Below are 18,669 nucleotides of genomic sequence, written 5' to 3' on the forward strand. Positions count from 1 at the left end.
AGCTATTCTTCAGATTGTGTCTCTGTGTGTGTGCTGCAGGAGTCCTTTTTACAATGAATTTGTGATGATTCGTGCTCACAATGCTGCCAGGGCAGCTATATATCATAGAATCATAGAGTTGGAAGAGACCACAAGGGCCATCGAGTCCAACCCCCTGCCAAGCAGGAAACACCATCAGAGCACTCCTGACATATGGTTGTCAAGCCTCTGCTTAAAGACCTCCAAAGAAGGAGACTCCACCACACTCCTGGGCAGCAAATTCCACTGTCAAACAGCTCTTACTGTCAGGAAGTTCTTCCTAATGTTTAGGTGGAATCTTCTTTCTTGTAGTTTGGATCCATTGCTCCGTGTCCGCTTCTCTGGAGCAGCAGAAAACAACCTTTCTCCCTCCTCTATGTGACATCCTTTTATATATCTGAACATGGCTATCATATCACCCCTTAACCTCCTCTTCTCCAGGCTAAACATGCCCAGCTCCCTTAGCCGTTCCTCATAAGGCATCGTTTCCAGGCCTTTGACCATTTTGGTTGCCCTCCTCTGGACACGTTCCAGTTTGTCAGTGTCCTTCTTGAACTGTGGTGCCCAAACCAACAAATTCATATATATATAGCCAAACCAACAAATTCAAATGACAATTATAATTCCTATTTTATTTTACTTGATTATTTATTGAGTTTACAGTCATACCTCATGTTATGTCCGCCTCATGTTACCTTCTTTCAGGTTATGTCCTGCAGCGACCCAGAAGTACAGGAAAGGGTTACTTCCGGGTTTCGCCACTCTCGCATGCGCAAAAGCACAAAATGACGTCATGCGCAGAAGCGGCGAATCACAACCCGCGCGTGCGCAGACGCACCGCTGCGGGTTGTGCTCTTTTCATGTTGCGAACGGGCCTCCTGTACGGATCCTGTTTGCAACTAGAGGTACCACTATATATTCCCGCTTGGACTATTGCAATGCGCTCTACGTGGGGCTACCTTTGAAGGTGACCAAGAAACTACAACTAATCCAGAATGCGGCAGCTAGACTGGTGTCTGGGACAGGCCACCGAGACCACATAACACCGGTCCTGAAAGACCTGCATTGGCTCCCAGTACGTTTCCGAGCACAATTCACAGTGTTGCTGCTGACCTTTAAAGCCCTAAACGGCCTTATCCCAGTAGACCTGAAGGAGTGTCTCCACCCCCATCGTTCAGCCCAGACACTGAGGTCCAGCTCCAAGGGCCTTCTGACGGTTCCCTCATTACGAGAAGTGAGGTTACAGGGAATCAGGCAGAGGGCCTTCTCGGTGGTGGCGTCTGCCCTGTGGAACGCCCTCCCACCAGATGTCAAAGAAATAAACAACTATCAGACTTTAGGAAGACATCTGAAGGCAGCCCTGTTTAGGGAAGCTTTTAATATTTGATGAATTGTTGTATTTTAATATTCTGTTGGAAGCTGCCGAAAGTGGCGGGGGAAACCCAGCCAGATAGGCAGGGTATAAATAATAAATTATTATTATTATTATTATTATTATTATTATTATTATTATTATTACATATTATTCCGCCCTATACCTGGAGGTCTCAGGGCGTTTCACAGAAAAGATCACAGCATATATAATCAGAATAAAAACAATAAGCCAATAACACTCCCCACTCAGATAAGAGCCACATTTTTAAAAGGCATAGGAGCTCTAGCTTGCCCATCTTCCCTCAGCAAAGCAGCATGAGTTTCATTTCTTCACATTCTGGTCATCTCCCGCTTGGACTACTGCAACACACTCTGCGTGGGGCTACCTTTGAAGGTGACTCGGAAATTACAATTAATCCAGAATGCAGCAGCTAGACTGGTGACTGGGAGCGGAGCTTATTGTTGTAGACCAGGGGGTCAGCAAACATTTTCAGCAGGGGGCCGGTCCCCGGCCCCTCAGACCTTGTGGGAGGCCGGACTATATTTTGAAGAAGAAATGCCCCACAAATAACCCAGAGATGCATTTTAAATAAAAGCACACATTCTACTCATGTAAAATCACGCTGATTCCCAGACCGTCCGCGGGCCGGATTTAGAAGGTGATTGGGCTGGATCCAGCCCCTGGGCCTTAGTTTGCCTACCCATGATGTAGATCCACTGATCTCAGGTTAACCCTTTGAAGCACGCAAAAGATTTGTTGAAAGTGGTACGCCTCTGAATACTGTGTATGCAGTCAAGTATTTTTTTATTATTAAGTGAGAGGCTGCAAAGTCATCTGAAGTGTTTTCCTCTTCTGGCTTCCCTTCCTGTGTTAATTGTCTCCGGAATATATTTTTCGAGCTGTTCCGACTGTGTTCTCTGTGTGCTCTAATAAGCCCAATAAATAAATAAGTGCTAATAACGGCCTTGGGAAAAAAGATTGCCTGCACAAACATCCCTAAGTGGGCATGCAAATTTATTTAGATACTAACCTCAAACGACCATTTAGATACACCAGAAACGGCAGCGCGCTTGTTTCAAGCTATTAGCAGCTTTGCTGATGTGAAAACACCAGCCTTTGGAGAGAAAAAATGTGATTTATGCACAAAGAGGGCTTCATAAAATATGGAGCGCTTGATCATTTCATTAGGGATATGGTAAGAGAGATACCAGCTCCTGAACCCTCTGATTTAAACCATTATTGCCCTGTTTCAAACATGCCCTTTTGAGGTAGGTGCCCATTGGTCCATAAATTCCACCTTCTCTTGGACGGAACTGATATTTGGTTTTAGATCCCTGATTACAGTCTGGTTTCTGGCTGGTCCTACTCTGCAAGCATTGACCATAGCTGTTGTTAAGTTGTAGGTGAACATATCAGGCAACACAGCGATTCTTCAAACAGCTCTTGTTTATTCACAGGCCAGAACAGAACTGAACTGAAGGGTTCAGCCAGCCTGCTTATATAGAGCTCTGCTACAACGCAACAGTAACCATTTTCTGTAACTATCCAATCACTGAACGTCACTTTCAGTCCCTTATTTGCATATGTGGACCTGAGTGAAAACTATCTACAGTATCCCCCTGCTGGCCCAGGGTGAAAACTTCAGTACATAACAGCTGTCAACGTTTTCCTTTTGTTAAGGGAAATTCCCTTATTCTGAATAGGATTCCTCGCAAGAAAAGGGATGCTATGGCATTGACCTCAGCAGAGGCAAGGCCACAGTGAGATACGTGCTCTGCAGCCAACAGGACGGACCATTTTAAATCAATTTCATTGGCTTGCAACAGGAAATGGCTCAGGGTATCATATTTTCACCTGGAAAGCCCGAAATGACCTGGGATTAGGGTATCTCGAACAGCTTCATGGACCTGCTTAAGTGTCCTGCATTCCTGAGTCTTTCCTCATTTCACCTTTGCCACTGTGGTGTAGTGGTTAAGAGCGGTAGTCTCATAATCTGGTGAACTAGGTTTGCTTCCCCACTCCTCCACATGCAGCTGCTGGGTGACCTTGAGCCAGTCACACTTCTGTGAGGTCTCTCACCCCACTCACATCACAGAGGGTTTGTTGTGGGGGAGGAAGGGAAAGGAGATTGTGAGCCGCTTTGAGAATCCTTCGGGTAATGATAAAGCAGGATATCAAATCCAAACTCTTCTTCTTCTTGGCCAACAAAAGCGGGCATGGAGGGTGAAATATACCCGGAGTTGAGTGTTGATTTCGTGCTCTTTATTTCAGCTCATGGTAAACAGTGAGTGAGTGAGTGCTTTCCCCCAAAACCTCTGCCTATATATACATTATTTACACAATGGGTCCTGTCTGATTGGCTGATTCAACTCTCCTCCTGAAACCTGATTGGACTGCTCCTGCAGGCCAATCAGGTTGCTGATTCACTTCCTCCTGGAACCTGAATAGGCAGCTCCTGCAGACCAATCAGGTTGCTGCCTTCTAGGTGTTAGAATTCCTGCTCCATGATTGCAGTCATGGGATTGTTGTCTATCACATGACAGTAAATGTTTTGACTCCTTCGAGTGGGAAGTGATGGAGACAGGAGGTTACTGTGTTCCATGAAATGGGACTATTGTCATTTGTTCTTTCTCTTTGCTGTCTGATGCTGGAGAGAGATTGAGCCATGTTGCAGTGCTCCGTGTGTGTTTATATGTAAATAAAGTAGATTAGCCAAAATGCTGAGTTGCTGAGGTCTGTTACGCAAGCTGCGAAGACTCTGCGGATCCCTAAGTGTGCTGGTGTCTGTTGGCATCGGTCACTGTGATGTTCGGGCAGAAGGAAGCTTTTGAAGCTCCCGAACGAAATATCAGGAGGGAGAGAACATGTCAGTCGGGAATGTGTCTCTGCCAGGGTCCTACTCGAGTGTCGAGGATCCTACCTGTCTATTGTTCTAGGATCCAAGCTCAGTACATAACAGGGGGGAAAGGACAGAGCCTTCACGGTGGTGGCACCTAAACAATGGAATCACCTTGTTGCTGTCTTTGTTAATAAGAGCAGGAGGATACAGTGCAAAACCCAATGGAGGGCCTATCACCTGACCCCTCCTCCCCTTCTCTCCGCAGTAGAGGAGAGTCCATGGTAACCTGCTCTTCTGGGAAAGTTCAGGGTTTGGAGGGGGCACAAATGCTCGTTTTAAGCCTGTTGTCAGTAACTGCAGATTTCTCCAAGTTACAGATATTGTTGTGGGAAGCAGCAGGGAAAGCCGGCAAGAAACTGTGAGCTTTATTCTGATCAGAACAACATGCCCTCCTGCAGTTGGTTCTGACTTCATGCATTGACTGGAAGTCAGCAGAAACCACCAGGTTGATTAATCTCACAGAAATCCCTTCAGTTGCTTTCTGCCGACTTGCAGAAGGCCATTGTGGGTTAGGAGGGAGGCGAGTGGAGGAGAGAGGAGTTGGTGGCGGTTGGCAGATTAGGAGAGCTGTTGAGTTGATTATTTTCTCAGTTTCTTATTTTGATTTTGATTTCATTTATTTCATTCATTTGATTGATTTGATTCATTTTGATTTATTATTTTAGTTTTTTGTTTTAACACTTAATTTTTATTTTCTTCTTCTTTATTTTAATACTTTTTATTTTACATTTTCATTTTGTGCGCATTTGTGCACATTTTGTATATATTTGGTATATATTTATTTTGTACATAGAGAGGTAGGGTTAGGTGTAGGGTTGGGATTAGGCTTAGGTTTAGGACTGGGGTTGGATTCAGAGTTAGGCTTGGATGGGCATTTTAGATAGCTAGTTTAGAGAGGAGGGTGGGATTTTTCCCTGGACAAAATGGGCAGGCTGTAAGTAGGATTCCTCCCCTTTCTCTTGGTCCCCTGGGGGGGTGTGAGTCCTGGGGTCCCCTGCACAGTCTTGGCTCTCTGGAAATTGACCCGGCCCATCTTCTCCAGAGAGCTCAGCTCCTCCACACTCTTTCCCTGCCTTCCCCATTTCTCTCCCCTCTCATCATCCGCTTTTATTAGGACATTCCTAGCCCTCTTTCCTCCCAGGAGCTCAAAGTGGCCTTCACGGTTCTCCCTGCCACCAATTTTTATCTTCCCAGCAGCCCTGCAAAGTAGGCTATTGAAATATACTCAGAGTCGCAAAGTGATTTCATGCTCTTTATTCAGCTCATAGTGGTGAGGAGGAATGAATGAAAGTCCCCTCAAAGTATCTGCTTTATATACATTATTTACACAATGGGCTGCACATGATTGGCTAATTCTGGAATTCTACTGTAAGCCAATCAGGTTGTGGATTCACTTATATCTGGAGCATGATTGGGTGGTTCCTGCCAGCCAATCATGCTGCTGCATTGTTCTAGAACCAATCAGACTGCTGCATTCTGAATCCTATTGAACTCAGTACATAACAGCTATGCTGGCCCAAGGTCCACCAGGGAGCTCCATGGCTGAGTGGGGATTCGAACCCTGCTCTCCCCGGTCCTCCTTGTCCAGCCCTCCAACCACTACATCTCTCCCTGGCTCCATCTTGCATCTCTCCAGCTGCCCAATGCCATTGGCCATGTCCCTATTCTTGGGGGTCTCTCTGGTTCCAAGGAAGACTCCACCACCTTCCTCTCTCGGCCGCCCACACAGACAATAAACACACCTCACCCACTCCACTAGGGCTCCTGAGTCGCTCTCTCCCTGCTGCTCCTCTCTATAATAATAATAATAATAATTTATTATTTATATCCTGCCCATCTGACTGGGTTTTCCCAGCCACTCTGGGCAGCTTCCAACAGAATATTAAAATACAACAGTCTATTAAACATTAAAAGCTTCCCTAAACAGGACTGCCTTCAGATGTCTTCTAAAAGTCTGGTAGTTGTTTTTCTCTTTGACGTCTGGTGGGAGGGCGTTCCACAGGGCGGGTGCCACCACCGAGAAGGCCCTCTGCCTCGTTCCCTGTAACTTGGCTTCTCGCAGCGAGGGAACCGCCAGAAGGCCCTCAGAGGCAGCGTCTAACCCCTTCCCTCTCTCTCTCCAGCATCGTGAGTCCAACTCCCTGAAATGCAAGAATCTTGGACTACAAATCCCATCAGCATAGCTGGAAACTAGCATCCAAAACATCTGGAGGGCACCAGGCTGAGAAAGGCTATGTTGTGCGAAGGCAGGGGTCAGCAACATGCAGCCCATGGGCCAGATGTGGCACACAAAGACTGTTTTACCAGCCCACGAGCTGCCTGCAAACCAAGCCGCCCGCTCAGCAAGTCCTCCATGCGCTGCGCTAAAGTAGTGCATCACAGTGCAGGGACTCGCATATTGGCGCTGGAAATGGCGTCTGCGCATGCACAGATACCAGAAATTGCACCTGCGCATGTCCAGACGCCGAAAATTGCTTCTGCGCAGGCACGATTTTCAGTGTCTGGGCATGCGCAGAAGCGATTTCCGGCATCGTGCTGCGCCAGTCCAGCCCACAATCTCCGTGCGAGTGATCCTGCCTGTCAGGTGGTGGTGTGGTTGCTCGAGAGCAAACAGGCGAGACTCCAACCAGGCTATATTATTAATGCAGTAGTACCTCGGGTTAAGTACTTAATTCGTTCCAGAGGACTGTTCTTAACCTGAAACTGTTCTTAGCATGAAGCACCACTTTAGCAAATGGGGCCTCCTGCTGCCACTGCGCCACCGGAGCACGATTTCTGTTCTCATCCTGAAGCAAAGTTCTTAACCTGAAGCACTATTTCTGGGTTAGTGGAGTCTGTAACCTGAAGCGTATGTAACCTGAAGCGCATGTAACCTGAAGCGTATGTAACCTGAGGTACCACTGTGCAAACTACAGCGCAGAGCATCGCAAGTCCATGCCTGCTCAGTCGCTAGCAGAATCAGGGCGTGGTTGCAGTGGCGTAGCATGGGTTGTCAGTACCCGGGGCAAGGCAAGTAATTTGCACCCCCTAACCCGTGGATTTGCGCCCCCTAGCCCTAACCCCCAGATGTTGCGCCCGGTGCGGCCAGCCCCCCCTGCACCCCCCACGCTACGCCACTGTGTGGTTGGTCCCTGTACCTCCCCCAGCATAACAGTCGTGTGACCCCCATCCTTCTCCTCCCCTCTCTGCACCCAAACCTCCTGCGCAGAGTGGGCGCTGGCAGTGGCGTAGCGTGGGTTGTCAGCACCCAGGGCAAGGCAAGTAATTTGCGCCCCCTAACCCTTGGATTTGCACCCCCTAACCTGTGGATTTGCGCCCCCTAACCCTAACTCCCAGATGTTGCGCCCCGTGCGGCCAGCCCCCCCCCTGCACCCCCCACGCTACGCCACTGGGTGCTGGCAAAGGGGGACTTTTCTCCTCTCCGGTTTGCTCAGGTTTGGTGTTGGGGCTCTCCCTAACATCTCCTGGTCCCTGCATCCCCTCCCTACTGGAGGCGGGGCTTTCCTCCTCACCAGAAGAGGAACAGCTTCCCAAGATCTTCAGAGGCTCCCTGTAACACAACTGCCCTTCCACCTCTCAACTCTGAGCTGATGGCAGTTCCCTGACACTCCCCATGGCCGGTAAAGCTTGTGGCCCCTTTGCTAAGGCAACAACTTATTGCAGCGCTTAAGCGAAACCTGCAATTCTGGCAGAGGAAAGACGGTTGAGAATAATTGGACCCAACCGCAGAGCCCACATCCCTGCTGAGTTTTGAGCTAATAGTCAGCAGATAGCCTGGAGCGGATAAAAAAACCCCTGCTAAAACTTCCGCACTCCTTGCCTAAGGGAGCGACTTTAATTATTGTTATAAATTCGCTTTAAGGGTGGGGAGGGGAGCTCAGCACTTTGCTTAATTCCAAGCTGTGCAAAAGGCTGGCATGTTTAGAGGCTTGCCCGCCCTCCCTTAGCAGAAGATAACACACACATCCCGCTTTGTAATCAACTGGTTATGTCGCAGGGTTAACCTAATTCCTTCTGACGATTTCACTTGGCAAGTCCTGTCAGCACACAAAATGGGTGGGGGAAGCTTTAGATAGCGAGACTGCTTGGCTGGAATAGAGGGCTTAAGTATTTAAGAGTTGCCAAGTGATTATTAAACAACTTTATTATCAAGCCAGGCTTTGATTGACTATAAATAATTCAACCAGGGGATTCATTTTTAAGGCTTGGAGTCATAAGCACCGGTGTGTGGGTGGGTGGGTGTTTACTGTATGCTTGTGAAACATGGACCACTTATAAACGATATCTCCAACTCCTCAAAAGATTCCATCAACGGTGTCTCCGAAAATTTTTACACATCACTTGGGAAGACAGGCAAACTAATACCAGTGTACTGGAAGAAGCAAAGATCACCATTGTTGAAGAAATGGTTCTTCAACATCAACTTTGTTGGACTGGTCATGTTGTGAGGATGCCTGACGATCGTCTTCCAAAGCAACTACTCTATTCCAAACTTAAAAATGGAAAGCATAATGCTGGTGGTCAACAAAAGAGGTTCAAAGACTCTCTCGTAAGGCAAATCTTAAAAAAATGTACGTAGTATAAACACTGACAACTGGGAATCACTGGCCTGTGAGCGCTCCAGTTGGAGAACAGCCTTTACCAAAGGTGTCATGGGCTTTGAAGACACTCGAACTCAGGACGCAAGGGAGAAACGTGCTAAGAGGAAGGCACACTTGACAAATCCACACCGTGATCTAGTCCCGCCCGGAAACCTATGTCCCCACTGTGGAAGGACGTGTGGATCCAGAATTGGCCTCCACAGTCACTTATGGGCTCACTGTTAAGATCTCATTCATGGAAGACAATCTTACTTGGCTATGAGTGATCGCCAAAGAAGAATGTTCTTATTCTCTGTGTGTGGTATACATCACCTGAAGAGGAATCTGACTCCTCATCCCTGACACCAGGTTCCTGGGATAAGCTTCAGACTTAAACCTCCTGGCTGTTGTTTCTCAATCTCTTGCTGGCCTGAGCAGCTGGCTGGTATCATTGGTCCGGTCCTGGTGGGCAAGATGGACCCAAAAGTATAGAAATCTCACTGCTGGCGTGAAATTCTAATGCTTAAGGCATTAGGATGAATAACTCTCAGGCTGTCTCCTGAGCATGACGGTGAGGTATGACGGAGCATAAACTGAGCTGACATGGTGGGAACTAAAAATAGCTGCAGTGCATAGCTGGGACAGACATATTGTCAAGAACACAGAGTCATTGTAGTGTAGAATTGTTGAGCTGGAAGGGACCTCCAGAATAATCTAGTCCAGTGTTTCCCAACCTTGGGTCTCCAGCTGTTTTTGGACTACAACTCCCATCATCCCTAGCTAGCAAGACCAGTGGTCAGGGATGATGGGAACTGTAGTCCAAAAACAGCTGGAGACCCAAGGTTGGGAAACACTGATCTAGTCCAACCCCCTGCTGCAATGCAGGAATCTCAACTAAAGCATTCAAGACAGGTGGCCACCCAGCCTCTTCTTAGAAACCTCCAAGGAAGGAGAATCCACCACCTCTCGTGGGAATTTGCTCCACTGCAAACAGCTGTTACCATCAGAAAGTTCTTACTGGTGTTTCATTGGAATCTCCTTTCATGTAACTTAAAGCCATGGGTTCAAGTCCTGCCCTCCAGAGCAGGAGAAAACAAGCTTGCTCCATCTCCCATGTGACAGCCCTTGAGATACTTGAAGATGGTGATTATATCTCCTCTCTCTCTCTCTCTCTCTCTCTCTCTCTCTCTCTCTCCTCTTTCCCAAGCTAAACATACCCAGCTCCTTCAACAGTTCCTCATCAGGCTTGGCTTCCAAACCCTTGATCATCTTGGTTGCCCTCCTCTGCACACGTTCCTGCTTGTCAACATCCTTCTTAAATTATGGTGCTCATAACTGGACAAAGAACTCCTGCTGCATCACACTGTTGACTCATGTGAAACGTGTGGTCTACTAAGACCCAGCCTTTCTCAACCTTGGGTCCCCAGATGTTGTTGAACTACAACTCCTATCACCCCTAGCTAGCAAGGCTAGAGCTCAGGGATGATGGGAGTTGTAGTCAAACAACATCTGGGGACCCACAAGTTGAGAACCACTGCAACCCTTTTCACATGTACTCTAAAAATGTACTGGAACATCAATCCATGAATATTAAACATTCGTTGGAACATCAAATGTGAGATAATTACCCTTCTTCTTTTTCTTCTTATTCCTTGGCAATCACTCATATCCGAGTAAGATTGTTTTCCATAAACACAGTTTTAACAATGGGTCCGTAAGTGACTGTGGAGGCCAATTCTGGATCCACATGTCCTTCCACAGTGGGGACATTGGTTTCTGGGCGGGAGTTGATCACGGTGTGGATTTGCCAAGCGTGCCTTCCTCTAAGCACATTTCTCTCTTTCGTCCTGAGTTCAAGCGTCTTCAAAGCCCATGACACCTTTGGTAAAGGCTGTTCTCCAACTGGAGCACTCGCAGGTCAGTGTTTCCCAGTTGTCGGTGTTTATAGCACATTTTTAAAGATTTGCCTTGAGAAAGTCTTTAAACCTCTTTTGTTGACCACCAACATTATGCTTTCCATTTTTAAGTTCGGAATAGAGCAGTTGCTTTGGGAGACGATCATTGGGCATCCACACAACATGACCAGTCCAACGAAGTTGATGTTGAAGTCCAACAGTTAAACATAAAGAACCTGCCCCGTTTTATTTATGGTGGATTCTCAGACGGCTCAGCAATGGAAGTCATGTGCAACGCTCCCTAAAGAGGAGTGTTTCTTCAGTGATGGGATATAGCCTTGTCTGAACATCTTTCACAATGCAGAGGATTAGTCAGAGGTGAAACAAAGAAAGATCAGATCCAGGAAGTGTTTTGTTATTATTATTTCCCCTTTTCAAAAAGGACTAAAAAAATAAATGTGAATATTAATGACATTGAAATGAAATGAAGGGGTTCTAGTAATAAGGTATAAGAATATGTAAGAATGGATTGATATTAGATGAAAATTTGAAATTATAATATGTGGGGGAAAAAATAATTAAGGATAAACTAACAGGATATGAATTTGCTGAACCAATCTTTAAATGGAATACAAAAAAGGGAGGCGTGAGGAAGTCATGAAAATGTTAATCAAAGATGAGATATTAAAAAAGAGGGATTTTTGTTTTTTGTTTTTTCCTTTTGTTCTATGTTAAATGTTTGTATTTTTGTATTTTTGTATTTTTGGATCTTTTTTGTGTTTTTTCTTTTATGTGTTATAACTTATTTATTGTTAAAATGTAATAAAACATCATTAAAAAAAAATAAAAATAAAAAATGATCAGGCCCTCCAAACACCTGCGCCTCACTTTGGAGGGGCTGCACTGCTGCATAAAAATCAAACAAAACTGGTAAAAACTCTTCTAAGATCATTTAATCCAGGCATAGGCAAACTCCGGCCCTCCAGATGTTTTGGAACTATAATTCCCATCATCCCTAGCTAACGGGACCAGCGATCAGGGATGACTGGAATTGTAGTCTCAAAACATCTGGAGGGCCGGAGTTTGCCTATGCCTGATTTAATCATTCGCTGCAAGCTCGTCTGACTCTGTAGAAGGCATTATATAATGTGTGTCTGTAACTAGGTTGTGTTATGCATGTTTACTCAAAGTTGTTTTGTTTTTTAATTAGTTTTTTTTAAGCCTGCTAGACTCCAGGATGCCTGTCCAAATCAGACACGTCCTGATTTTCAGGTGTAAAAAAGGCGTCGGGTGGGGGGAGAATTTTGCCGAATCTGCAGAATGTTAGGGGGAACCCAGCTGTATGGCAACGTGGTGGGAAAAGCACTGAGAAGCTCAACAACTTTGTGGGTGCCAGGAATTTTACTTTTTGAAATATGGCAACCCTATCCCTGACTGATCAGAAGGTCGGCGGTTCGAATCCCCACGATGGGGTGAGCTCCTGTTGCTCGGTCCCTGCTCCTGCCAACCTAGCAGTTCGAAAGCACGTCAAAGTGCAAGTAGATAAATAGGTACCGCTCTGGCGGGAAGGTAAAGGGTGTTTCTGTGCGCTGCTCTGGTTTTCCAGAAGCAGCTCAGTCATACTGGCCACATGACCCGGAAGCTGTACACCGGCTCCCTCGGCCAATAAGTGAGACGAGCGCCACAACCCCAGAGTCAGCCATGGTTGGACCTAACGGTCAGGGGTCCCTTTACCTTTGCGGCGCTCATCTCGCTTTATTGGCCGAGGGAGCCGGCGTACAGCTTCTGGGTCATGTGGCCAGCATGACTAAGCCGCTTCTGGCGAACCAGAGCAGCGCACGGAAACGCCGTTTACCTTCCCGCCAGAGCGGGACCTATTTATCTACTTGCACTTTGACGTGCTTTCGAACTGCTAGGTCGGCAGGAGCAGGAACCAAGCAACGGGAGCTCACTCCGTCGTGGGGATTTGAACTGCCGACCTTCCGATTGGCAAGTCCTAGGCTCTGTGGTTTAACCCACAGCGCCACCCGCGTCTCTTGTAAGGGAATAGCTGAAGGTATTGGTGAATTTCTGAGAAGGGTAACCAGAATTGAGGCTTGATCCTCCACCTTCCTGCATGGAAGCCTTCTTCCGACGATTTCCAACTTTCTGACACTTGCCTGCTGCTGCGTCTTTACCAGACAGGCAGTGTGGCATAACGGTTCGAGTGCTGGACTGCGACTTGGGAGACCAGAGTTCGACCACCGGAGACCAGGCATGAAACTCGCTTGGTGGCCTTGTGCCAGTCCCTGTCTCTTGGCCCAAACTACCTCACCAGGTTGTTGTGAAGGTAAAATGGGGAAGGGGAGAAGCATGTGCAACACCTTGGAAGGGAATGGTGATATATCAGTGTAAAAAAATACAAATACAATCAACCACGGCTTGAACTTCAGGCATCAGCAGCTGAGCCTACCGATCTCCCATGTCGTTAAATAAGTTGGAGTTCTTGTTATTAAATATACCAAGAAAAAGCACACCAAGAACTCTGGCCGATATACGTTTCAATAGTGGGAGTGGTCCCTACTCGCAAATCAATCGTCAATTGTAACAAAAACTAATCCATTCAGAAGCATGTATTCTGACAAGGATTACAAACTCAAATAGAGATTACAAACCCAAACTCATAAGGATATGTATAATGCAATAATTCGTTACAGTATTAAAGATAAGAGTTTGTGAGTTCATGTTAGTCCATGGTCAGTTTTGACATGAAGATCTTAGTTTCAATCATTGAGCAGAAGTCAAAAGTCAATTATGGATCAGAAGCCAGGACAGGGCCCTGTTTCGATGTATTCGCCTTCATCAGCTGGAAGTATTAAACATTACATGAAAATACATTTTAATTCTAAATTATCATAAAGTATAAAACAGTCGTGCAAAATGTTGCCTGTTGATTTCTGCTGAACAAGCGGTGTAGCAGCCACAAGAGAGGGCAGGATGGACACACACACACACCCCCGACAGCTGGTCATCGTGAACTTCCTTCCAAATTCCTAATATGTCCGCAATGCCTGTAGCTAATTGGTAGGACGGTGAACGAACACCATCCGTGCTCGGAGGTAATTCTCCCCAGTTGTTTTCAGCAGCAAAACTCCTGTGCTGGCCCCGGGGGTAACCCATGAAACGCAGTCCAGGACCGGACCAGAATCCAAAGGTTCTGCTAGGAGTCAGTCCGACAGGGCCGAGGCAGGACACGAGGCAGGAAACCAGGCAAGGGCAGGCACAGGATCTCAGGCAGGATCTAGCATACAGCAATGTTGCTCCCGCAACCTGGGGCGGGGTCTGACAGCCTTTTATCTCTGTTGGGGTAGCAGCCGGTCCTGATCCCCCGGCAACTCACCTCCCTCTTTCGCCCGAAGGCGAGCACTTCTCCTGCGAGTACTCAAGTCTCTCCTTCTCTCAGACCTCAGTCTCTGCAGCTCGGGAGACGTCAGTGGGTTACTAGACCCAGAGGCCGCCTCAGCCTCCCCTGACCCAACTGGTAGTGGAGCAGCTGTAGGTGATGGCCCAGCTGGAGGCAACGAGGTCATCCCCAGGGCAGGCTCAGGCCCCTGACTCGGCCCAGCTGGTGCTTGTTGCAGGGGAACCTGTGCAGACTGGGACTCTTCAGGATCAGGCCCCAGACTTGGTTCAGATGATGCCTGAGGCAAAGGATCCAGTGTGGACTTAGACTCCTCTGGTTCCAAATCTGAGCCCGAGTCCCAGGCCACCACAACTCCAACGGAAACAATTGCACACCCGGTTTCTCACACAGCTTGGTGCAATGGCGCTCTTGAAGATTCCTCTTCCCACCTGCCCCTGTGCTCTTCCTCCTTGTAAAATGAGCCTTGATATCAACAAACTCGTTTTCTTCACGACATCAGAACCGTTTGGATGCAGATTGCAGCTCTGGGGGAGAGCGCAGATTCCCCAGTGTCTCATTCATGCGCATGGTAAATAAGCAGATGGCATCAGTGTCTGTCCGTGGGAAGGCACGAGCAACACTGTAGTATATTCTCCCTGTTCAATCTTTGCTCTTGAACAAAGGGGGATCTGTTTTTTCCCCGCATCCCGGAGGGAGAAACAGGCCAATCTCTTGGCTGGGTAAGGAACAGGCCAGGTAACCACAGGTTATCGATCAGTTCCTGGGCGCAATTGAAAGTGCTAGTTAGGTCCAGACTATCCAAAAGACCATAGTTTCTCACAGGAATTTGCCCAGGCTCTGAGGTCTTCAGGGAAGGCCTTTCTTTCATCCTCACAGGGACGCAGTACAGGGCCTTCTCGGTGGTGGTGCTCCCAGACAACTTTGGAACTCCCTCCCTAGAGAAGCCAGACCTGGAGACTCTCTTATCCCGAGAGGCCTTTGGGAACTGGCGCTCCCCCCTCTTTTTTAAAGGGCTTTAAATAGTACTGTGCTGTTTTCATCACCTATATTTCAATAGGCTGGGTTTTTTAAAAAAATTATTAAATATTATTTTTATATTATTTTAATTCCATTAGTGTTCAATTACTTTTAAATGATTGTTTTTAGCAAGCCGGGGTAAGCAGTGGTGAAAACAACTTGGGGCGCCTCCTCCCGAGGAGACGCATGCCTGGCACACGCCTGGTTGTCGTGGCCCCCGAGGCAGAGGAGGGATGCTTTTGTCTGCTTCATCCGGCCATCGTTTTCCTCTGTTTTGCCAAAGTCTTACGTAATGAGGGACACAAGAGTGTGGGCCTCGGTGGGCTTCTGTTTAGGCACGGTCAGTGCCTCCTGTCCTTTCTCTAAGCCAGAGGGCGGCGTGGAGGGGGGGGGCGCAAGTCACCGGAGCATCATTTGAGCAGCCGATGCGCCGAAGCACCACTAAAAATAGCGCAAGATGAGAAACACGCTGCGGGGAACAGATGGGAGCACCGCTGCTGCACACACTTCCAGCTGCTTCAACTGCACCTGCCCAGGCTGTGTATGCATCCTGCATTTAAAGTGCATCTCCTCTCCATCAAGAACCCCGGGAACCGTAGTTCACCCCCCTCGGAGAACTACAATTCCCAGCACCTTAAAAAAATCTATAGTTTCCAGGGTTCTCTATGGGGGTGGGGTGTGCGGGGTGTCCTTTAAATGTATGGTGTGGAGGCCAAGGCACGTAAGAGACTAAACATGGAGGCTCATTGGCCTAAATATTGGGAAATAATTGAAAAGATTGGAGACAATTGGAGGTTGCTGAGCTTGGAAAAACTGAAAACTAAGGTACGAGACTGGTTGCACTATGCGCAAATTCAGGAGGTCTTTAAAATAGATAAAAAGGTTGGATTCCAGGTGGAAAAATCGAAACTAGAGACTGAATTGTTAGAACCAAAAAGTAAACTACTTTCGAGAATGTATAACTTGCTGCTTAAGTGGAATACACAGGATGAGACAGTCAAATCCGCTATGATAAAATGGGCTCAGGACGTGGGGCATAACATTGTTTGTAGACTGGGAAAGGTTATGGAACACCGGGTTGAAATTTACGGCATGTACTGCCTTGAAGGAAAATATTATGAAAATGGTATACCGGTGGTACATGACCCCAGTCAAGCTAGCTAAGATATACCATCTGTCTGACAATAAATGTTGGAAATGTGGAGAGGCGGAAGGGACATTCTTTCATCTCTGGTGGGCCTGCCCGAAAGTGAAGGCCTTCTGGGAAATGATCCATAATGAACTAAAAAAGGTACTGAGGTTTACCTTACCTAAGAAACCAGAGGCCTTCCTTCTGGGCATGGTAGACCAGAGAGTGTTTAAGAAGGACAGAACTTTCTTCATGTACGCTACCACAGCAGCAAGGATCCTGATTGCAAAACACTGGAAGACACAAGATTTACCCACGCTGGAGGAATGGCAATCACAGTTGATGGACTATATGGAATTGGCTGAAATGACTGGCAGAATCCGAGACTTGGGAGAAGAAACAATTGAGGAGGACTGGAAAAAGTTTAAGGACTATTTGAAAAAACACTATAAGTTGTATGAATGTTAAAAAAAAAAAATGCACCTTTCAGGAAACTCTAGCTTCAGCAAATGTAAGTTAATGAAATGAAAATTAAGACACAAGAATTTAGAGGTAAAATAATGAAATAACTTTATTGTGTTTAATACAAAGCATACAAGAATTGGGTTACAGTAAAATTGAAATTAGGGAACATGATAAAATGGAAGATACAATAAGTTTTGAAATAAGTTAACAAATTGCTGATGTTTTATATGACAGGGAACGTAGGGTTTGGAGGATGTGGGGAAGTCCTTTAGATTGGATGGAAAAAGAACATGGAAATTTGTTATTCTTCTATTCTATTTTCTTATAACTATTCTTTATTCTTTTTTCTGTATTTCCTAAAATTAATAAAAATATTTAAAAAAATAATAATAAATGTATGGTGTGGACTCAGCTTGTGGCTCTTTCCTATCCAAAACCTGCTACTCAGCCAGCAAAAGAACAAAATCCCATTCGGACTGGAAGACTGGAATGCCCGCTGCTTTTTTCCTGGCAGGGGGGACACAGGGGGATGCATTTGTTGTTGTTGTTTAGTTGTGTCCGACTCTTTGTGACCCCCTGGACCAGAGCACGCCAGGCACTCCTGTCTTCCACTGCCTCCTGCAGTTTGGTCAAACTCATGCTGGTAGCTTCGAGAACACTGTCCCACCATCTCGCCCTCTGTCGTCCCCTTCTCCTTGCGCCCTCCATCTTTGCCAACATCAGGGTCTTTTCCAGGGAGTCTTCTCTTCTCATGAGGTGGCCAAAGTACAGTCGTACCTTGGGTTACAGGCGCTTCAGTGAGCCCTCAGGGCTGATTTCCTTGGATCGGTTTGATCTTCTTGCAGTCCATGGGACTCTCCAGAGTCTCCTCCAGCAGCATACCCCTAAACATTTTGTGAATCTTTGTACTTTTGTCCATTTACTGTATTTATCCCCCCCCCCCCCGATTTGAACTATAAAACTCTTATTTTCTTAGGTCAAGGTGACGACGGAGGGAGTTCTAGCTCCCCAATTTTCTGTTTTCTCCAAGGCTGCAGATCCTAGATGCCCGTATACCTGGGGGTCAGCCCCATTAGAAGGCAATGGGGCTGTTTTCTGAGCAGGCACCAGAGAGCATGAAGGACCTTCTTCCCCTTTGCAACGGATGCACAACGAAGCAGGGGGAGTCAGGTGAGGGGGGCTTTTGGGGAAAAGCAGGCGAGCATCTCCTCCTCCTCCTCTTGCATCCTGGGAGCTGGAGTCCATCCCGGGCTGCGCTGCCCAGTGCAAACTACGATTCCCAGAATTCTGTGCAAAGAGAGAGCGAGAGAAAGAGAGCTGGCGTTTGAAGGGAGGGTGTTGTGTTCCCATCTGCCAGAGGTTTGATGTGGCTGCCCGGCGAGTCCCGGGAAAGGGGGCAGCGCGCGGCGGGGGCTCTCTAGGTAAAAAAGCAGGGTGAGGTGGGTAGGTGGGTGGGGAAGAGAGGACTTGGACCTGATGGGCTGGGCGAGGGATGGTGCAAAGGGGTGGCGCGTGGCGGAGTTTCTTTGCGCGCAAGAACGCAGGCAGGCGCGGGCGCACCTGGGCATCGCGTGCGCATCTTTGCAACCCCGGGAGCGGCGGCGCAGCTTCTTATTTGCAACGGATCCACAAGGTGGGAAGGGAGGAGAGAGAGAGAGAGAGAGAGAGAGAGAGAGAGAGAGAGAGAGAGAGGCGACAAGGCAACCCGCCCCGATCCCAGGCTTGGTGTGGGAAGGAGGGAGCGGAGTTGATCCACCTTATCCACGCCCAAGGCGCATCCAGCCCCTTCGTTCAGGAGAAATGTGAGTGATCTGGACGGTCCAGCAAGCGGGTGTAACCGAACCCTGGTCCGGACAACGTCAGAGCGCGGCGACCCGGGTTCATTTTG

The 18,669-nt window shown here is 47.4% G+C and overlaps 1 protein-coding gene and 1 long non-coding RNA gene across 3 annotated transcripts in view; both read left to right on the forward strand.

Annotated features, from left to right (window-relative positions):
* Positions 1 to 5,154: 5,154 nt before the first annotated feature.
* Positions 5,155 to 6,918, forward strand: LOC310844016. Its single transcript, XR_014563884.1, has 2 exons — positions 5,155 to 5,226; positions 6,416 to 6,918. It is a non-coding gene; the product is annotated as an uncharacterized lncRNA (long non-coding RNA).
* An 11,141-nt stretch (positions 6,919 to 18,059) lies between these two features.
* Positions 18,060 to 18,669, forward strand: part of PLEKHB1 (pleckstrin homology domain containing B1) — a 42,631-nt gene continuing 42,021 nt past the window's right edge. The window contains exon 1 of one of the 2 annotated variants that reach the window (XM_083737481.1): positions 18,060 to 18,414. The gene's annotated coding sequence lies outside the window, so the exon portion shown is untranslated. The remainder of the gene's footprint in view (positions 18,415 to 18,669) is intronic. The other variant, XM_083737480.1, reaches the window with a different exon arrangement.

The sequence above is a fragment of the Podarcis gaigeae genome (genome assembly GCF_964106915.1).
Source record: "Podarcis gaigeae genome assembly, chromosome: 4".
NCBI classification, from domain to species: domain Eukaryota; kingdom Metazoa; phylum Chordata; class Lepidosauria; order Squamata; family Lacertidae; genus Podarcis; species Podarcis gaigeae.